The sequence below is a fragment of the Papio anubis genome, chromosome 6 (assembly GCF_008728515.1).
Source record: "Papio anubis isolate 15944 chromosome 6, Panubis1.0, whole genome shotgun sequence".
NCBI classification, from domain to species: Eukaryota; Metazoa; Chordata; class Mammalia; order Primates; family Cercopithecidae; genus Papio; species Papio anubis.
In genome coordinates this window covers 151,702,313-151,722,167 of record NC_044981.1, presented here as the reverse complement: position 1 = coordinate 151,722,167, position 19,855 = coordinate 151,702,313, and the positions used below count along the sequence as shown (strand labels likewise).

Here is a 19,855-nt window from a genome sequence, read left to right as displayed (position 1 = left end):
CTGAGTATTTTGATTTATGTGAGATGTAAGAGACAGAGCCCTGAGTGGGCTACCAGGCAAGAAGGGGAGGTTAATAGTGAAATTTTGATAATATAAGCATATTAGCCATGGAACCAGTGTTCCAAGGATCCAGTAGAAATATAAGAAACAGGTAAGTAACAAGAGGCTGGATCAGAGATTGGTGGCAGGATGTAGATAAAAGTACATAGGACTGAAAAGAGGCATTTACAAAATTGCTGAGTAAGGATCTTTCAATATCTGTTCCTTCATAAAAGCAACAAGAACACTGGCAAAAACTGTCAAAAGCAACCTTTTCCCGAACTCTGGAAATTAAAGGTTTGCAACAATCCAAGAAGTATTTATTCAGGAACACCAGATGAATGCTAAAACAGCAAGCTTTGTGGCATTTAATTTGTTCTAATCTGATCCCTCCCTCTGCAGCTTCAAAACAGTCTTGAAAATGAAAGCCTTGCATCCACAGTAGCTGTAAAAACTAGCAGCCAGGCAGCCACTGGACAAGCCGGAACCCATCTGGAGCTCCTCCAAAGCTGTAGCTACCCTCAGAAAACTGCCACTGTTGGACTTGTGTGGCAGCTTGTTGAACAACACTCCATTCCTAGCACTTGCCTTTTTTTGATTTGACTAAGGGCTCACTCTACGTGAAGAGCCCTATATGCTGGAGAGTCATTGTGGAAAACAATCAACAGCAATTATTTAACACTGTAGCTGCATGGAGGAATTTTACCAGTTGGGTCTAACAAGAGGTTGACCAAAAAATTCAAAAGTACAAACTGAGGAATGAAATGTCCACTAGGGGCTTGGAAAAACTTTGATACAGTCAAAGGAATTTAGAAGGCCATAAGCATATGTAAGGCTATGTACATGCCCGGGAAAAACCTCAGATGACTAATATTTTGCCTCTTGTTGATCTTGAGGCTCTGCCCCAACATACTCACAGAGCCCCTCAGCAAAAGCTGAGAAAAGAGGCATTTAAAGCAATCTCTGGACAACCATTAACTGACCACTATGCCAGCTGAGAAGAGACTTCAAAGAATAGAGACTATACAAAAATTAGCCCATGAAAATCACTAAAGAAATAAACCACAGCAATAACAAAAACAAACTGGGGGGGTGGGGTAGGGAGGAATCTAAGTTCCAGAAATGATACATAATTTAAAATGTCTGGTTTTCAACAAAAATAAAATTATAAAACATATAAACAGGAAAATATGGTGCCATACATATATATACACACACACATACATATATATATATAAAAGCAGACAACAGAAACTGTTCATGAAGAAGCCAAGGTGTTAGACTTACTGGACAAAGATTTTAAGCCAGCTATTATTAGTATTTCAAAAAACTAAACGAAACCAAGTCAAGAGAGTTAAAGGAGAGCATGAGACCAACATCTTACCAAATAGAGAATACCAATGAAGAGATAGAAATTATAAAAAAGAACCAAATGGAAATTCCAGAGTTGAAAAGTTCAATAACTAAAATGAAAAATTTATAAGAGGGGGTGTGATACTATGATAAAAGAAGAAAAACATATTTGATCTTTGCCCCTGGTCCTGGTACACAGCTCCTAAAATGTTTCGACTCTTTTAAGTGTTAAATGTTTATCTGTGTACCAATGAGAAGACTGGTAGCTGGGGGCTCCTGGATAGCCTCAGGTAGGGCAGAAGTGCAGGGAGCCTAGGGACTCCATTTGTGGCTGGTGTCTGAAGTGAGCAGTACTATCAGACAGAACCCTTACCCTGTAGGGTATGCATTAGTAGTAGCCAGTGTCAGAATTGAATAGAATTGTAGAGCACCCACAGTTGATGTTGGAGAACCAAGAATTTGTTACTGTAAAACTGATGCACAGGATGTCTTTTTCAAATTGGGTGGCCTCTAAGAAGGCTTTCAACTGAGTCTAGTAGAAATTTTGATGGATTTAAATCTCACTTTCTCCTTATAAAGTATTTTCTTTCTCCTTATAAACAATGAAGACATGTATAACGTCCTAACATCTCCCCTTTATGTAAGGGAACTAGAAGGGAATCAATTAACCTATTTATACCAGAGATTGCAATTTTTTGTGTGTGAAAAATCAGACTTTGGTGATGACCTTGAGCAGTAGCATATAAAGAACTCCCACAAGCTTAGCAGCCCAATAATGGAACACTAGGCATAAATGGGTTAAGGGTCAACCTCCAAACTGAACAACAGTAATTTTATGATTAATATAATTCTTTTAAGATTAATATGTCAGAAATCTGATGAAATGCTGTATCCAAAGTTCATAAGCAATTTAATATGCAATTATTGTTATAGAAAGTAAATCAGTAATTCTCTTGATTTGCAATGACTATGAAACTATATGGGTACTGCTCAAAGGCACACACCATGGTATAACTTTTTCTAAAAAGCTCAGTCTTAAAAACAAAGCTTCTAATAGTAGTTTCAAGCACAAATCTCCAAGAAAATGTGCACTTTTCAGACTAAATGTCATAAAAGTAACTAGTATTATTAATCTTAGTGAAAAATAAAATTCTGGCTTGTAAGACAAATACTTTTTAGTTTCAGATAATTTAGCCAGAATGGTCACACACATTAATTTTTGTAGTATTTTAACTGAAACATAAATAAACCAAAGTCTCAAAAAAAAAATTCTGATTATGACATGAAAATTCATCTCAGACAATTTAAAGCAACATTAAAAGTTAAGATAAACTTACTGTCTGGTCAAATTTGTATATAAATATCTAAATCCTCCTTCAAATGCAAATAAATAAAATACTTTGGGTAATTAACATTATATGCAAGTCTAGTAAATTATTCAACCATATTTTATGGTAGCTGAATACTGAAGGACCTTAAGCTTTTACCTGTCTAAAAGAAAGTTGAAAAGACAAAGCACAGAATGAAAAAAAAATTGTGAATCGTATATTTGATAAGGGACTTGTATCTAGAACAAACAACTTTACAACTCAATAATAAAAAGACAATACAATTTAAAAATGGACAGAGACTTCTGGTTCTAAAACGGTGGTATAGAAGTAAGCTGGCTTTGCTCACCGCCACAGAAAACCAAAACCACATATACAGTGCTGACATGATCATGAGCAATATCCCAGAACTCAAATATGAGAAGGAGACAGTTCCCAAGACCACAAAGAAGTGAAAAAACTCTAAGCAAAAGAAAGCAAATTAGACTTTCATAATCACAGTGCCCCTCCCCTCAATCGGTCCAGCACCAAGCATGCAGAAAACTTTGTCCCAACTCAGAGTTGCTAAATTGGAAAAAGTATAACTGAGGTGGACAACTGGCTTCTCCACCACCTTGGGTTTGTTGGCAACAGACCTGTCCCTGTCCTAATAATCGGGAGCAGTGGAAATACCTAAGGGAGAAATATCCCTGAAAACAGCCAGAAATAAAGAGAGGAGGTGGGAGGTGGGACTACCATCCCTAGTCCTGGAAACTCTGCTTTGTAAATCAGCCAAAAGAGATGCCAGGTTGGAGTGGGTGTTCAGCAGTACCACACTGTAAGAGGTTCGTTTCACAGGTTCACTGGACATGAATCTCTACCCAGCCTTCACACACTATCAGGATATCCCCTTTGGGACCTCCCTCATTCAGGATGGGCAGCATTCTGATTGTTTACTAGAATGTATGCAAACTTGGGCTTAAGGCACTACCTAGTGCTGAAAAGGAGGCAGCAACCTAGCAGATTTAAGAATAAAAAAAAAAGGAAAATTAACAGGTAAACTTCAAAGAATCTCTAAGCAAGCATATTCAATAAAAACCAAAACACGCCAGACAGAGAAGACTAGAATGAATAACTAATCCTTGAATGTAAAGGCACAGATGTATATCCACAACAAACAACCGAAAACAGGGAACCATGACCGCAAACAGACAAAGCAAGGAATCGGTGACTGACCCTAACAAGATGGTGACATGAGCTTTCTGACCAAGAATTCAAAATACCAGGTATAAGGAAATTCAATAACCTACAAGACAACGCAAAAGAGTAATTAAGACATTTATTAGAGAAATTTAGCAAGGAGATCGAAATAATACAAAAAAAAATCAAACAGAAATCAAAACTGAGAAACACATTTGGTGAACAGAAAAATTCATTAGATGCTTTCAACAGCACGATGGAAACTCAATAACCTACAAGACAACACAGAAAAGTAATACAGAAATTTACTAGAGAAATTTAACAAGGAGAGTGAAATAATACAAAGAAAACAAACAAATTGAAACTGAGAAATATATTTGGTGAACTAAAAAATTCATTAGAGTCTCTCAATCACAGGATATATGAAACAAAAAAAAGTCAGTGAGCTCAAAGACAGGCTATTTGAAAATACATGAGGAGAAAAAAGAAAAAAACAATGAAAAGGAATGAAGGTTGCCTTTAATACATAGAAAATTACCTCTAAAGACAAAAATCAAAGAAATTTATTAGTATTTAAGAGCAAGTGCTCTTGTTAAGTAAGGGCAAGGGGTAAAAAGCTTATTTCAAGAAATAACAGAAAAAAATCCCAACATTTGAGAAAAAGATAAATATCCAGGTACAGGAATAAAGGTGAGACAACACCAAATAGATCTGATGCAAATAAGACTACTCACAAGTTATATAATAATCAAACACTCAAAGGTCAAGGACAAAGAAAGCAGCAAGAGAAAATAAGTAAATGATGTATACAAGTGCTCTAACTTGTCTGGCAACAGACATCTTAACAGAAACTATAAAGGCCAGGAGAGTGGAATGCCGTCTTCAACATGCTTTAAAAAATTGCCATCTAAGAATAAAGTATTGAGCAATACTATCTTTCAAATATAAAAAAGACGGTTTTTGTTTTGTCTTTTCATTTTTTAAAACTTCTTTTGTAGTGATGGGATCACGCTATGTTGACCAGGCTGGTTTTGAACTCCTGGGCTCAAGCAATCCTCCCATCTGTGCCTCCCAAAGTGCTGGGATTATAGGTGTGAGCCATTGTGCCCAGCCAAATATATAGTCTTTCCCAGACAAACTTAAGCTAAGAGAATTCACCACTACCAGAACCATCTTACAAAAAATGCTTATGGGAGTTCTTCCAACAGACAGAAAAAAACACTAACTTACAAAAAGAAAGCTTGTAAAGCTATAAAAACCACTGGTAAAATTAAGCACACAAACAAACCAGAATACTCTATTACTGTAATTTGTGGTGTGCAATCCATTTGTAACTCTGGTTGGTATGAAGTCCAAAAGACAATTCTACCAAAGACAATAATACTTACAGCAACCTTAAGAGAGAGGCAATTTAAAAATACAAAAATTAACACAACATAGTGTCAAAATGTAGGGGAGGGTGGTGGAGTTATAGTAAAGGGGGTTTCTCAGCTTCTCGAGCGGGGCTTCCCGGGCCCTGCTCCAGCCCTGGGCCCGGAACCGGAAGTGGCGGGCCTGGGCCTGGTGCGGCTGGCAGGCACTGGGGCTCCGTCGGACATGGGCAAGAAGCACAAGTCGGACAAACACCTCTATGAGGAGTATGTAGAGAAGCCCTTGAAGCTGGTCCTCAAAGTAGGAGGGAACGAAGCCACCGAACTCTCCACAAGCAGCTCAGGGCACAACTCCAGCCTCTTCCGAGACAAAAACGATCATGACAAACACAAGGACAGAAAGCAGAAAAAGAGAAAGAAAGGAGAGAAGCAGGTTCCAGGGGAAGAAAAGAGGAGAAAATATAAGAGTTAAGGAAGAGAAAAAGCAGCGAGATCGAGACCGGGTGGAGAACGACGCAGAAAAAACCTCCAGTGTCACGCCTCTGTGAGATTAGACGTGCCCCATGAGAAGTCTCTCACAAGCACTTTAGCCAAAAAAGAACAGACACCCCTTCAAGAAGCTTTGAATCAACTGGAAAGACAATTGCAGAGAAAAGATCCAAGTGCTTACTTTTCATTTCCTGTGACCGATTTTACTGCTCCTCATTACTTCATGATCATTAAATGCCCAATGGATTTTAAATGAAAGAAAGAAAAGATCAAGAACAATGACTACGGAATAGAAGCAAGATGGCCGAATAGGAACAGTTCCAGTCTCCAGCTCCCAGCGCCAGCGAGACAGAAGACGGGTGATTTCTGCATTTTCAACTGAGGCACCGGGTTCATCTCACGAGGGAGTGCCGGACAATCAGTGCTGGTCAGCTGCTGCAGTCCGACCAGTGAGAGCTGAAGCAGGGCGAGGCATCGCCTCACCTGGGAAGCACAAGGGGGAAGGGAATCCCTTTTCCTAGCCAGGGGGACTGAGACACACAACACCTGGAAAATCGGGTAACTCCCACCCCAATACTGTGCTTTACCAAGGGTCTTAGCAAACGGCACACCAGGAGATTATATCCCACACCTGGCCGGGAGGGTCCCACACCCGGGGAGCATCCCTCCTTGCTAGCACAGCAGTCTGCGATCTAACGGCAAGGCAGCAGCGAGGCTGGAAGAGGGGCGCCCGCCATTGCTGAGGCTTAAGTAGGTAAACAAAGCCACTGGGAAGCTCGAACTGGGTGGAGCCCACAGCAGCTCAAGGAAGCCTGCCTGTCTCTGTAGACTCCACCTCTGGGGACAGGGCACAGCTAAACAACAACAAAAAAAGCAGCAGAAACCTCTGCAGACGCAAACGATCCTGTCTGACAGCTTTGAAGAGAGCAGTGGATCTCCCAACACGGAGGTTGAGATCTGAGAACGGACAGACTGCCTGCTGCTCAAGTGGGTCCCTGATCCCTGAGTAGCCTAACTGGGAGACATCCCCAACTAGAGGCAGACCGACACCCCACACCTCACATGGCGGAGTACACCCCTGAGACGAAGACTCCAAAGCATGAATCAGACAGGTACACTCGCTGTTCAGCAATATTCTATCTTCTGGAACCTCTGCTACTGACACCCACGCAAACAGGGTCTGGAGTGGACCTCAAGCAATCTCCAACAGACCTACAGCTGAGGGTCCTGGCTGTTAGAAGGAAAACTAACAAACAGGAAGGACACTCACACCAAAACCCCATCAGTACGTCACCAGCATCAAAGAACAAAAGCAGATAAAACCACAAAGATGGGGAAAAAGCAGGGCAGAAAAGCTGGAAATTCAAAAAATAAGAGCGCATCTCCCCCTCCAAAGGAACACAGCTCATTGCCAGCAACGGATCAAAGCTGGACGGAGAATGACTTTGACGAGCTGAGAGAAGAAGGCTTCAGTGCATCAAACTTCTCAGAGCCAAAGAAGGAATTACGTACCCAGCGCAAAGAAACTAAAAATCTAGAAAAAAGAATGGAAGAATGGATAACTAGAATAATCAATGCAGAGAAGGCCATAAACAAACTGACAGAGATAAAAACCATGACACGAGAAATACATGACAAATGCACAAGCTTCAGTAACCGACTTGAGCAACTGGAAGAAAGAGTATCAGCGATTGAGGATCAAATGAATAAAATGAAGCGAGAAGAGAAGTCTAAAGAAAAAAGAGGAAAAAGAAATCAACAAAGCCTTCAAGAAGTATGGGATTATGTGAAAAGACCAAATCTATGTCTGATTAGGGTGCCTGAAAGTGAGGGGGAAAATGGAACCAACTTGGAAAACACTCTTCAGGATATCATCCAGGAGAACTTCCCCAACCTAGTAAGGCAGGCCAACATTCAAATTCAGGAAATACAGAGAACGCCACAAAGATACTCCTCGAGAAGAACAACTCCAAGACACATAATTGTTAGATTCACCAAAGTTGAAATGAAGGAAAAACTGTTAAGGGCAGCCAGAGAGAAAGGTCGGGTTACCCACAAAGGGAAGCCCATCAGACTAACAGCAGATCTCTCGGCAGAAACTCTCCAAGTCAGAAGAGAGTGGGGGCCAATATTCAACATTCTTAAAGAAAATAATTTTCAACCCAGAATTTCATATCCAGCCAAACTAAGTTTCATAAGTGAAGGAGAAATAAAATCCTTTACAGATAAGCAAATGCTTAGAGATTTTGTCACCAACAGACCTGCCTTACAAGAGACCCTGAAGGAAGCACTAAACATAGAAAGGAACAACCGGCCATTGCAAAAACGTGCCTAAATGTAAAGACCATCAATGCTAGGAAGAAACTGCATCAACTAACGAGCAAAATAACCAGTTAATATCATAATGACAGGATCAAGTTCACACATAACAATATTAACCTTAAATGTAAATGAACTAAATGGTCCAATTAAAAGACACAGACTGGCAAACTGGATAAAGAGTCAAGACCCATCAGTTTGCTGTATTCAGGAGACCCATCTCACATGCAGAGACACACATAGGCTCACAATAAAGGGATGGAGGAAGATCTACCAAGCAAATGGAGAACAAAAAACAGGAGGGGTTGCAATCCTAGTCTCTGATAAAACATACTAAACTATCAAAGATCAAAAGAGACAAAGAAGGCCATTACATAATGGTAAAGGGATCAATTCAACCAGAAGAGCTAACTATTATAAATATATATGCACCCAATACAGGAGCATCCAGATTCATAAAGCAAGTCCTTAGAGACTTACAAAGAGACTTAGACTCCCATACAATAATAATGGGAGACTTCAACACCCCACTGTCAACATTAGACAGATCAAGGAGACAGAAAGTTAACAAGGATATCCAGGAATTGAACTCATCTGTGCACCAAGCGGACCTAATAGACATCTACAGAACTCTCCATCCCAAATCAACAGAATATACATTCTTCTCAGCACCACACTGCACTTATTCCAAAATTGACCACATAACTGGAAGTAAAGCACTCCTCAGCAAATGTACAAGAACAGAAATTATAACAAACTGTCTCTCAGACCACAGTGCAGTCAAACTGGAACTAGGACTAAGAAACTCAATCAAAACCGCTCAACTACATGGAAACTGAACAACCTGCTCCTGAATGACTACTGGGTCCAAAATGAAATGAAGGCACAAATAAAGATGTTCTTTGAAACCAATAAGAACAAAGATACAACATACCAGAATCTCTGGGACACATTTAAAGCAGTGTGTAGAGGGAAATTTATAGCACTAAATGCCCACAAGAGAAAGCTGGAAAGATCTAAAATTGACACTCTAACATCATAATTAAAAGAACTAGAGAAGCAAGAGCAAACACATTCAAAAGCTAGGAGAAGGCAAGAAATAACTAAGATCAGAGCAGAACTGAAGGAGATAGAGACACAAAAAACCCTCCAAAAAATCAATGAATCCAGGAGTTGGTTTTTTGAAAAGATCAACAAAATTGATAGACCGCTAGCAAGACTAATAAAGAAGAAAAGAGAGAAGAATCAAATAGATGCAATAAAAAATGATAAAGGGGATATCACCACCGACCCCACGGAAATACAAACTACCATCAGAGAATACTATAAACAGTTCTCTATGCAAATAAACTAGAAAATCTAGAAGAAATGGATAATTTCCTGGACACTTATACTCTCCCAAGACTAAACTAGGAAGAAGTTGAATCCCTGAATAGACCAATAGCAGGCTCTGAAATTGAGGCAATAATTAATAGCCTACCAACCAAAAAAAGAGTCCAGGACCAGAAGGATACACAGCTGAATTCTACCAGAGGTACAAGGAGGAGCTGGTACCATTCCTTCTGAAACTATTCCAATCAATAGAAAAAGAGGGAATCCTCCCTAACTCATTTTATGAGGCCAACATCATCCTGATACCAAAGCCTGGCAGAGACACAACAAAAAAAGAGAATTTTAGACCAATATTCCTGATGAACATCGATGCAAAAATCCTCAATAAAATACTGGCAAACCAAATCCAGCAGCACATCAAAAAGCTTATCCACCATGATCAAGTGGGCTTCATCCCTGGGATGCAAGGCTGGTTCAACATACACAAATCAATAAACGTAAACCAGCATATAAACAGAACCATAGACAAAAACCACAGGATTATCTCAATAGATGCAGAAAAGGTCTTTGACAAAATTCAACAGCCCTTCATGCTAAAAACTCTCAATAAACTAGGTATTGATGGAATGCATCTCAAAATAATGAGAGCTATTTATGACAAACCCACAGCCAATATCATACTGAATGGGCAAAAACTGGAAGCATTCCTTTTGAAAACTGGCACAAGACAGGGATGCCCTCTCTCACCACTCCTACTCAACATAGTGTTGGAAGTTCCGGCTAGGGCAATCAGGCGAGAGAAAGAAATCAAGGGTATTCAGTTAGGAAAAGAAGAAGTCAAATTGTCCCTGTTTGCAAATTGTCCCTTTGCAGAAGTCAAATTGTCCCTGATTGTATATTTAGAAAACCCCATCATCTCAGCCCAAAATCTCCTTTAGCTGATAAGAAACTTCAGCAAAGTCTCAGGATACAAAACTAATGTGCAAAAATCACAAGCATTCTTATACACCAGTAACAGACAGAGAGCCAAATCATGAATGAACTTCCATTCACAATTGCTTCAAAGAGAATAAAATACCTAGGAATCCAACTTACAAGGGATGTAAAGGACCTCTTCAAGGAGAACTACAAACCACTGCTCAGTGAAATAAAAGAAGACACAAACAAATGGAAGAACATACCATGCTCATGGACAAGAAGAATCAATATCATGAAAATGGCCATACTGCCCAAGGTAATTTATAGATTCAATGCCATCCCCATCAAGCTACCAATGAGTTTCTTCACAGAATTGGAAAAAACTGCTTTAAAGTTCATATGGAACCAAAAAGGAGCCAGCATTGCCAAGACAATCCTAAGTCAAAAGAACAAAACTGGAGGCATCACGCTACCTGACTTCAAACTATACTACAAGGCTACAGTAACCAAAACAGCATGGTACTGGTACCAAAGCAGAGATATAGACCGATGGAACAGAACAGAGTCCTCAGAAATAATACCACACATCTACAGCCATCTGATCGTTGACAAACCTGAGAAAAACAAGAAATGGGGAAAGGATTCCCTATTTAATAAATGGTGCTGGGAAAATTGGCTAGCCATAAGTAGAAAGCTGAAACTGGATCCTTTCCTTACTCCTTATACGAAAATTAATTCAAGATGGATTAGAGACTTAAATGTTAGACCTAATATCATAAAAACCCTAGAAGAACCTAGGCAATACCACTCAGGACATAGGCATGGGCAAGGACTTCACGTCTAAAACACCAAAAGCAACGGCAACAAAAGCCAAAATCGACAAATGGGATCTAATTAAACTAAAGAGCTTCTGCACAGCAAAAGAAACTACCATCAGAGTGAACAGGCAACCTACAGAATGGGAGAAAATTTTTGCAATCTACTCTTCTGACAAAGGGCTAATATCCAGAACCTACAAAGAACTCAAACAAATTTACAAGAAAAACACAAACAACCCCATCAAAAAGTGGGCAAGGGATATGAACAGATATTTCTCAAAAGAAGACATGCAATACAGCCAACAGACACATGAAAAAATGCTCGTCATCACTGGCCATCAGAGAAATGCAAATCAAAACCACAATGAGATACCATCTCACACCAGTTAGAATGGCAATCATTAAAAAGTCAGGAAACAACAGGTGCTGGAGAGATTGTGGAGAAATAGGAACACTTTTACACTGTTGGTGGGATTGTAAACTGGTTCAACCATTATGGAAAACAGTATGGCGATTCCTCAAGGATCTAGAACTAGAAGTACCATATGACCCAGCCATCCCATTACTGGGTATGTATCCAAAGGATTATAAATCATGCTGCTATAAAGACACATGCACACGTATGTTCACTGCGGCACTATTCACAATAGCAAAGACTTGGAATCAACCCAAATGTCCATCAGTGACAGACTGGATTAAGAAAATGTGGCACATATACACCATGGAATACTACGCAGCCATAAAAAAGGATGAGTTAGTGTCCTTTGTAGGGACATGGATGCAGCTGGAAACCATCATTCTCAGCAAACTATCGCAAGAACAGAAAACCAAACACCGCATATTCTCACTCATAGGTGGCAAATGAACAACGAGATCACTTGGACTCGGGAAGGGGAACATCACACACCGGGGCCTATTATGGGGGGGAGGGGTGAGAGACTGCATTGGGAGTTATACCTGACGTAAAGCACAAGTTGATGGGTGCTGACAAGTTGATGGGTGCAGCACACCAACATGGCACCAGTATACATATGTAACAAACCTGCACGTTATGCACATGTACCCTAGAACTTAAAGTATAATAATAATAATAAAAGAACAATGACTACCAGTCTATAGAAGAACTAAATGATAACTTCAAACTAATGTGTACTAATGCCATGATTTACAATAAGCCAGAGACCACTTATTATAAAGCTGCAAAGAAATTGTTGCACTCAGGGATGAAAATTCTTAGCCAGGAAAGAATTCAGAGCCTGAAGCAGAGCATAGACTTCATGGCTGACTTGCAGAAAACTCGAAAGCAGAAATAACAGACACCTCGCAGAGTGGAGAGGACAGAGGCTGCTAGCCAAGAGAGGACTCTGGAGATGCCGAAATACATGCTTTCACGAGTCCCAGCAAAGAAAATAAAAAGAAAGGCAAAGATATGCTTGAAGATAAGTTTAAAAGCAATAATTTAGACAGAAAGTAGGAGCAGCTTGACTGCATCGTGAAGGAATCTGGAGGAAAGCTGACCAGGCGGCTTGTGAAGTCAGTGCGAATTTGAAAGAAGAAAACCAGACAGAACAACGATGTTGGGACTTCTCCATCCTGTGGATCCCACTGTAGGAGAGCCAGGCTTACTGCTCTGTGAGACTGGGAATGACAACTGGAAGACTTCAGTATGGAGTGAATACTCTGCAGGGGTTCAAAGAGGATAAAAGGAACAAAGTCACTCCAGTGTTGTATTTGAATTATGGGTTCTACAGTTCTTATGCACCGCATTATGACTCCACGTATGCAAGTATCAGCAAGGATGATTCTAATTTAATCTATTCAACCTATGGGGAAGACCCTGATCTTCCAAGCGATTTCAGCATCCATGAGTTTTTGGCCACATGCCAAGATTATCCATATGTCATAGCAGATAGTTTACTGGATGTTTTAACAAAAGGAGGGCATTCCAGGACCCTGCAAGAGATGTAGATGTTATTGCCTGAAGGTGGAAGGCCATACTAGGACACTTGACACAGCAGAAGAAATGGGGATTAAAGAAGTAGAGTCACCAGGGTGTTTGGACTCCAATACTCAAGACAGGCTCATAGCGCTGAAAGCAGTAACAAACTTTGGCATTCCAGTTGAAGTTTTTGACTCTGAAGAAGCTGAAATATTCCAGAAGAAACTTGATGAGACCACCAGATTGCTCAGGGAGCTAGCTCCAGGAAGCCCAGAATGAATGTTTCAACACCAGACCCCCTCCCAACATGATCTGTCTCTTGGGTCCCTCATACAGAGAAATGCAGCTCACTGAACAAGTGACCAATCATCTTACAGAACTTGCACACAAGTAACTCCACAGGTGATATCGTAAGCACGTATGGAGTTTGAAAAGCAATGGGGATTTCCATTCCTTCCCCCATCATGGCAAACAACTTTGTGGATTTGACAGAAGATACTGAAGAACTTAAAAAGACGAACGTGGCCTGGTGGAAGTTGAGGCCACCTGGTATTTGATTATATATTGTGTACATACTTTTTCATTCTTAACTTAGAAATGCTTTTTAGAATATATTAAATATTTGTAAATTGTGTTTTTAATTAAACTTTGCAACAGTGAATTTGAATGTTCCAGAGGTTGGACTTGTATTAGTTAATAAAGCTGGACCTGAGGTGGGAAAAAAAAAAAAAGAGGGTTTTTAAAAAAAAATTTCTATTCTTTGTTTTGTAATCTAAGATGTTTTTATAAGTCTCATGGTTACCACAATGCAAAAACCTATAATAGATTCACTAAAACTAAAAAGCAATGAATTAAAACATACTACCAGAGAAAATCTCCTAACCACAAAGAAAAACAGTAAGAAAAGAAAAAAGGAAGAAAGGAGTTCTAAAACAACAGAAAACAAGCAATGAAATGACAGTAGTAAGTTTACTTGGCAACAATAACACTGAATGCAAATGGACTCAATTCCCTAATTACAAGGCAGAATGAATTAAGTGTCTAAACAGATGAAGCAAGAGTTAAACTATATGCTGCCTATAAGAAACTTTCCTCACCTATAAAGCCACACACAGACTGAAAGTGAAAGGGTGGGAAAAGATTTTCCATGCAACTGGAAACCAAAAAGCAGGAGTAGCTATATTTGTATCAGATAAAATAGACTATCGAGACTGTAAAAAGAAAGAGGGTCACTATGTAGTGATAAAAGGGTCAATTCAGCAAGAGGATATAACAATGATAAATTCTATGCATGCAACACCAGAGCATCTGAGTGCATAAAGCAAATATTAATACATTTAAAAGGAGAGACAGACTGCAATACAGTAATAGTAGGGAACTTCAACACCCCATTTTCAGTAATGGACAGAGCATCCAGACAAAAAATCAACAAAGAAACACTGGAGTTAAGCTATACAGTACACAAACAGGACTAATCAACATTTATGGAACATTTTACCCATGCTGCAGAAAACACGTTCTTTTCATCGCACATAGAACATTCTCTGAAACAGATCATATCTGAGACAAAAAACAAGTCTCAGCAAATTCAAAAAAGTAGAAATCATACCAAGTATCTTATCTGGCCGCAATGGAATAAAACTAGAAATCAGTAACAAAAGGAAGCTTGAAAAATACACCAACACATGAAAATTAAACAACATGCTCCTGGATGACAAATGGGTCAATAAAGAAATTAAGAAGGAAATTTAAAAATTTCTTGAAACCAATGGAAATGAAAACACAACATACCCAAACCTATGGGATACAGCAAAAGTGGTACTAAGAAGGAAGTTAATAACAATAAACACCTATGTCAAAAAGTAGAAAGACTTCAAATAAACAACCTAATGATATACCTGAAAGAACTACAAAAAGAACAAAACAAACCCAAAATTAGTGGAAGGAAATAAATAGTACAGATCAAATCAGAAATAAATGAAATGGAGACTAAAAACCAACACAGAACATCAACAAAATGAAAGGTTGGTTTTTTTAAAAAAAGATAAACAAAATTAACTAACAAACCTTTAGCTAGGCTAGAAATAAGAGGGAAGATCCAAACAAATAAAACCAGAAACAAAAGAGGAGATAAAACAGCTGAGATCATAGAAATGCAAAGAGACTATTATGAAGAAGACAATACGTGACAGACTATTATGAAGAACTATACACCAACAAACTGGAAAACCTAGAATAAATGGATACTTTCCTGGACACAGCCTACTAAGATTGAACCAAGAAGAAAGAGAAACCTTAATACACCAATAATGAGTAAGGAGACTGAAGCCATAATAGTCTCCCATCAAAGAAGAGCCCAGGACCTAATGGCTTCATTCCTAAATTCCGTCAAACATATAAAGAACTAATACCAATTCTACTCAAACTCTGCAAACAAAATTGAAGCAGAAGGAATACTTTAAAACTCATTCTATGAGACGAGCATTACCCTGATACCAAAACCAGACAAGGACACAACCAAAAAAGAAGACTATAGGCCAACATCCCTGATGAACACAGATGCAAAAATCCTCAACAAAATTCTAGCAAACCAAATTCAACATCACATTAGAAAGATCATTCACCATGATCAAGTGGAATTCATCCCAGGGATGCAGATTGTTCAACATAAGCAAATCAGTGAACATGATATATCATATTAACAGAATCATGAACAAAAAAGCCTATTACTTTTTCAACAGATACTGGAAAAGCATTAAATAAAATTCAACATCACTTCATGAAAAAACCCTCAACAAAGGAACATCCCTCGAAATAATAAAGAATATATATTACAAACCCACAGCTAACACTGTACTCAATGGGGAAATATTAAAAGCCTTTCCTCTAAGATCTGGAGCAAGACCAGGATGCCCACTTTCACTACTTTTATTCAACGTAATACTGGAAGTCCTGTCCAGAGCAATGAGGCAAGAGAGAGAAATAAAGAGCATCCAAATTGGAAAGGAAGAAGTCAAATTAGCCTTGCTTGCAGATGACATGGTCTTATACTTAGAAAAGCCTCAGGAACTCAACCAAAAAAACTGTTAAAAATGATTAATGGGCCGGGCACAGTGGCTCACGTCTGTAATTCCAGCACTTTGGGAGGCCGAGGTGGGCGGATCACGAGGTCAGGAGATCAAGACCATCCTAGCTAACACGGTGAAACCCCATCTCTACTAAAAATACAAAAAAAAAAAAAAAAAAAAACAATCAGCTGGGCATGGTGGTGGGCGCCTGTAGTCCCAGCTACTCAGGAGGCTGAGGCAGGAAAATGGTGTGAACCCGGGACCCGGGAAGCAGAGCTTGCAGTGAGCCAAGATCGTGCCACTGCACTCTAGCCTGGGCGATAGAGCAAGACTCTGTCTCAAAAAAACAAAACAAAACAAAACAAAAAAAGATTAATGAATTCAGTAAAGTTGTAGGATACAAAATCAACATACAAAAATCAGTAACATTTATATATGCTAACAGCAAACAATCTGGGAAAAAAAAAAAAAACAAGAAGGCAACCCCACTTACAATAACTACAAAGAATAGAAAATATCTAAGAATCAATCTAATTAAACAGGTAAAATATCTTGCTAGGAAAATGATAAAACACTGATGAAAGAAATTAAAGAGGACACAGAAAAATGAAAAGATATTCCATGTTCATAGATTAGAAGAACCAATATTGTTAAAGTAACAATTCTGACTGATAAGGTAACTCACACCTGTATCCCAGCACTTTGGGAGGCTGAGACGGAAGGATCGCTTGAGCCCAGGAGTTCAAGATAAGCCTGGGCAACATGGTGAAACTCTGTCTCTACAAAAAATACAAAAATTGGCTGGACATATTAGCACACGCCTGTAGTCCCAGCTATTGGGGAGGCTGAGAGGTGGAAGGATTGCCTGAGACCAGAAGTCAAGGCTGCAGTGAACTGTAATTGCACCACTGTACTCCAGCCTGTAAGACACAGCAAGACCCTGTCTCAAAACAGAACAAAACAATTCTACCCAAAGCAATTTACAAAGTCAATGGAATCCCTATCAACGTGTAAACGACATTCTTCACAGAAACAGAAAAAACAATCCTAAAATATATACGGAACCATAAAAGACCCTGAAAAACCAAATCAATCTTGAGCAAAAAGAAAGCTGGAGGCATCACACTACCTAACTTCAGAATATACTACAAAGCTATAGAAACCAAATCAGCGTGCTATTGGCATAAAAACAGACATACAGACCAATGAAACAGAACAGAGAACCTACATATAAATCCAGACATTAACAGCTAACTCATTTTCAACAAAGGCATCAAAAACATACAATGGGGAAAAAAAACCAGTCTCTAACAAATGGTGCTGGGAAAACTGAATAACCACATGCAGATGAATGAAACTAAAAATTGAACCTTATCTCTCACCATATACAAAAGTCAAAATGGATTAAAGACTTTAACACCAGAAACTATGAAACTACCAGAAGAAAACATTGGGGAAATGCTCCAGAACATTGGTCTGTGCAAAGAATTTTTTTGGGTAAGACCTCAAAAGCACAGGCAACAAAGCCAAAAATAGACAAAAAATCACATCAAGCTTCTGTAGAGCAAAGGAAACAATCAATGAAGTGATAAAGACAACTCATAAAATGGAAGAAAATATTCACACACCATTCATCTAACAAGGGATTAACAACCAGAATATATAAGGAGCTCAAACAACTCAATAACAACAAAACAAATAATCTGATTTTTAAATAGGCAAAAGGTCTGAATAGATATTTCTCAAAAGAAGACATTATGGCCAACAGACACATGAAAAGATGCTCAACATCACTAATCATCAGAGAAATACAAATAAAAATCATAATGAGATATCATCTTACCCCAGTTAGAATGGTTTTTATCAAAAAGACAATAAATAATGGATGCTGGTGAGGATGTGGATAAAGGAGAATCCTCGTATACCACTGTTGGGAATGTAAATTAGTACAGTGACTACGGAAAACTGTGGAGGTTCCTCAAAAAACTAAAAACAGAACTATCATAAATCCAACAATTCCATTTTTGAATATAAACCTAAAAGAAAATCAATATATTGAAGATATTTCTGTACTCCCATGTTTATTGAAGCACTATATTCACAGTAACCAAAATTATTAGAATCAATATAAGTGCCCATCAGTGGATGAATGGACAAAGAAAATATGGTATATATACATAATGGAATATTATCCAGCCATATAAAAAAATGAAATCCTGTCATTTGCAGCAACATGAGTGAAACTGGAAGTCATTATATGTTAAGTGAAAAAAGCCAAGTACAGAAAGATGTTATCACATGTTCTCATTCATATGCGGCAGCTAAAAAAGTGGATCTCATGCAGATGGAGAGTAGACTGGTAGTTACCAGAAGCTGAGAAGGGTGGGGGTGGAGGGATGAAGAGAGGTTGATTAAGGGGTACAAATATAGAGTTCAACAGAAGAAACAAGACCTAGTGTTTGGTAGATCAGCAGGGTGACTATAGCTTACAATAATATTATGTTGTATATTTCAAAAGAGCTAGAAGAGCATAAATAAAATATTTCTAGCATAAAGAAAAGACAAATATTTAAGGTGAGATGAATATCCCAATTACACTGATCTGATCTTTACAAATTATATAAATGTATTAAATTATCACATGTACCCCAAACATATGTATATCTACTATGTCTCAATAAAAAATATTAAATATTTTAAATGTGCAAAGGATGTGAATAAACATTTTCCCGAGGATGTATCAAATGGCAAATAAGCATATTAAAAGATTCTCAACATCAACAGCCATCAGCAAAATGCAAATCGGAACAACACGCTCACTAGGACAGCTATAAGTAAAAAGTCAGACAATAACTAGTGTTGTAGAGAAACTGGAAATTTCATACACTACCTCTAGGAATGTTAAATGGTGTAGGTGCTTTATAGAATAGTCTGGTAGTTCCTCAAAAAGTTTAAAAAATAGAGTTATATGACCAGCAATTCTACTTCTAGGTATATGTCTAAGAGAAATAAAAATACATGTCCACACAAATACTTGTACATCAATATTCATAGCAGCATTATTCATAATGGTCAAAAGGTGAAAACAACTCAGATGTCCACCAGTTGATGAATGGATAAATACAATACAGCATATCCAAAGAATAGAATATTATTCAGCCACAAAAAGGAATGAAGTGCTGATAAATGCTATACTATATATATTTAAAATATTTCAATTAAAAATTGTATACTAAAATTTTTATTAATTTTTTAGTATTTTTATTAATCTTTTAGTATTAAAATTTTTTACTATACAATTTTTAATTAAAATATTTTAATCTTATATTATAAATATAGAGAAAATTTTAAAATATTATGCTAAGTTAAAGAAGCCAGACACAAAAAAATCACATATTATATGACTCCATTTATATGAAATGTCCAAAATAGGCAAATTTATAGAGACAGAAAGGAGATTAATGGTTGCTGGGGCTTAGGGAATTGGTGGGAAATGAGTAGTGACTGCTATTTGATATAGTGTTTCTTTTTAGGGTGACAATGTTCTAAAATTGTACTTATGGTTGCACAACTCTGTGAATAAAGATCACTGAATTGTATACTTTAAATAGGTAAAATGTGTAGTGTGTGAACTACATCTCAATAAAGTTACATAATTTTTTTGAGACAAGGTTGTCCTCTATCACTCAGGCTGGAGCATAAT

General features: G+C 38.2%; 1 protein-coding gene and 1 pseudogene across 8 annotated transcripts in view; one reads left to right on the top strand and one right to left on the bottom strand.

The window, feature by feature from the left end:
• The window catches only part of REV3L (REV3 like, DNA directed polymerase zeta catalytic subunit), a 189,184-nt gene that overhangs the window by 123,526 nt on the left and 45,803 nt on the right, over positions 1-19,855 (bottom strand). The window lies entirely within an intron of this gene.
• On the top strand, positions 5,496-13,641 carry LOC103884106 (annotated as a pseudogene).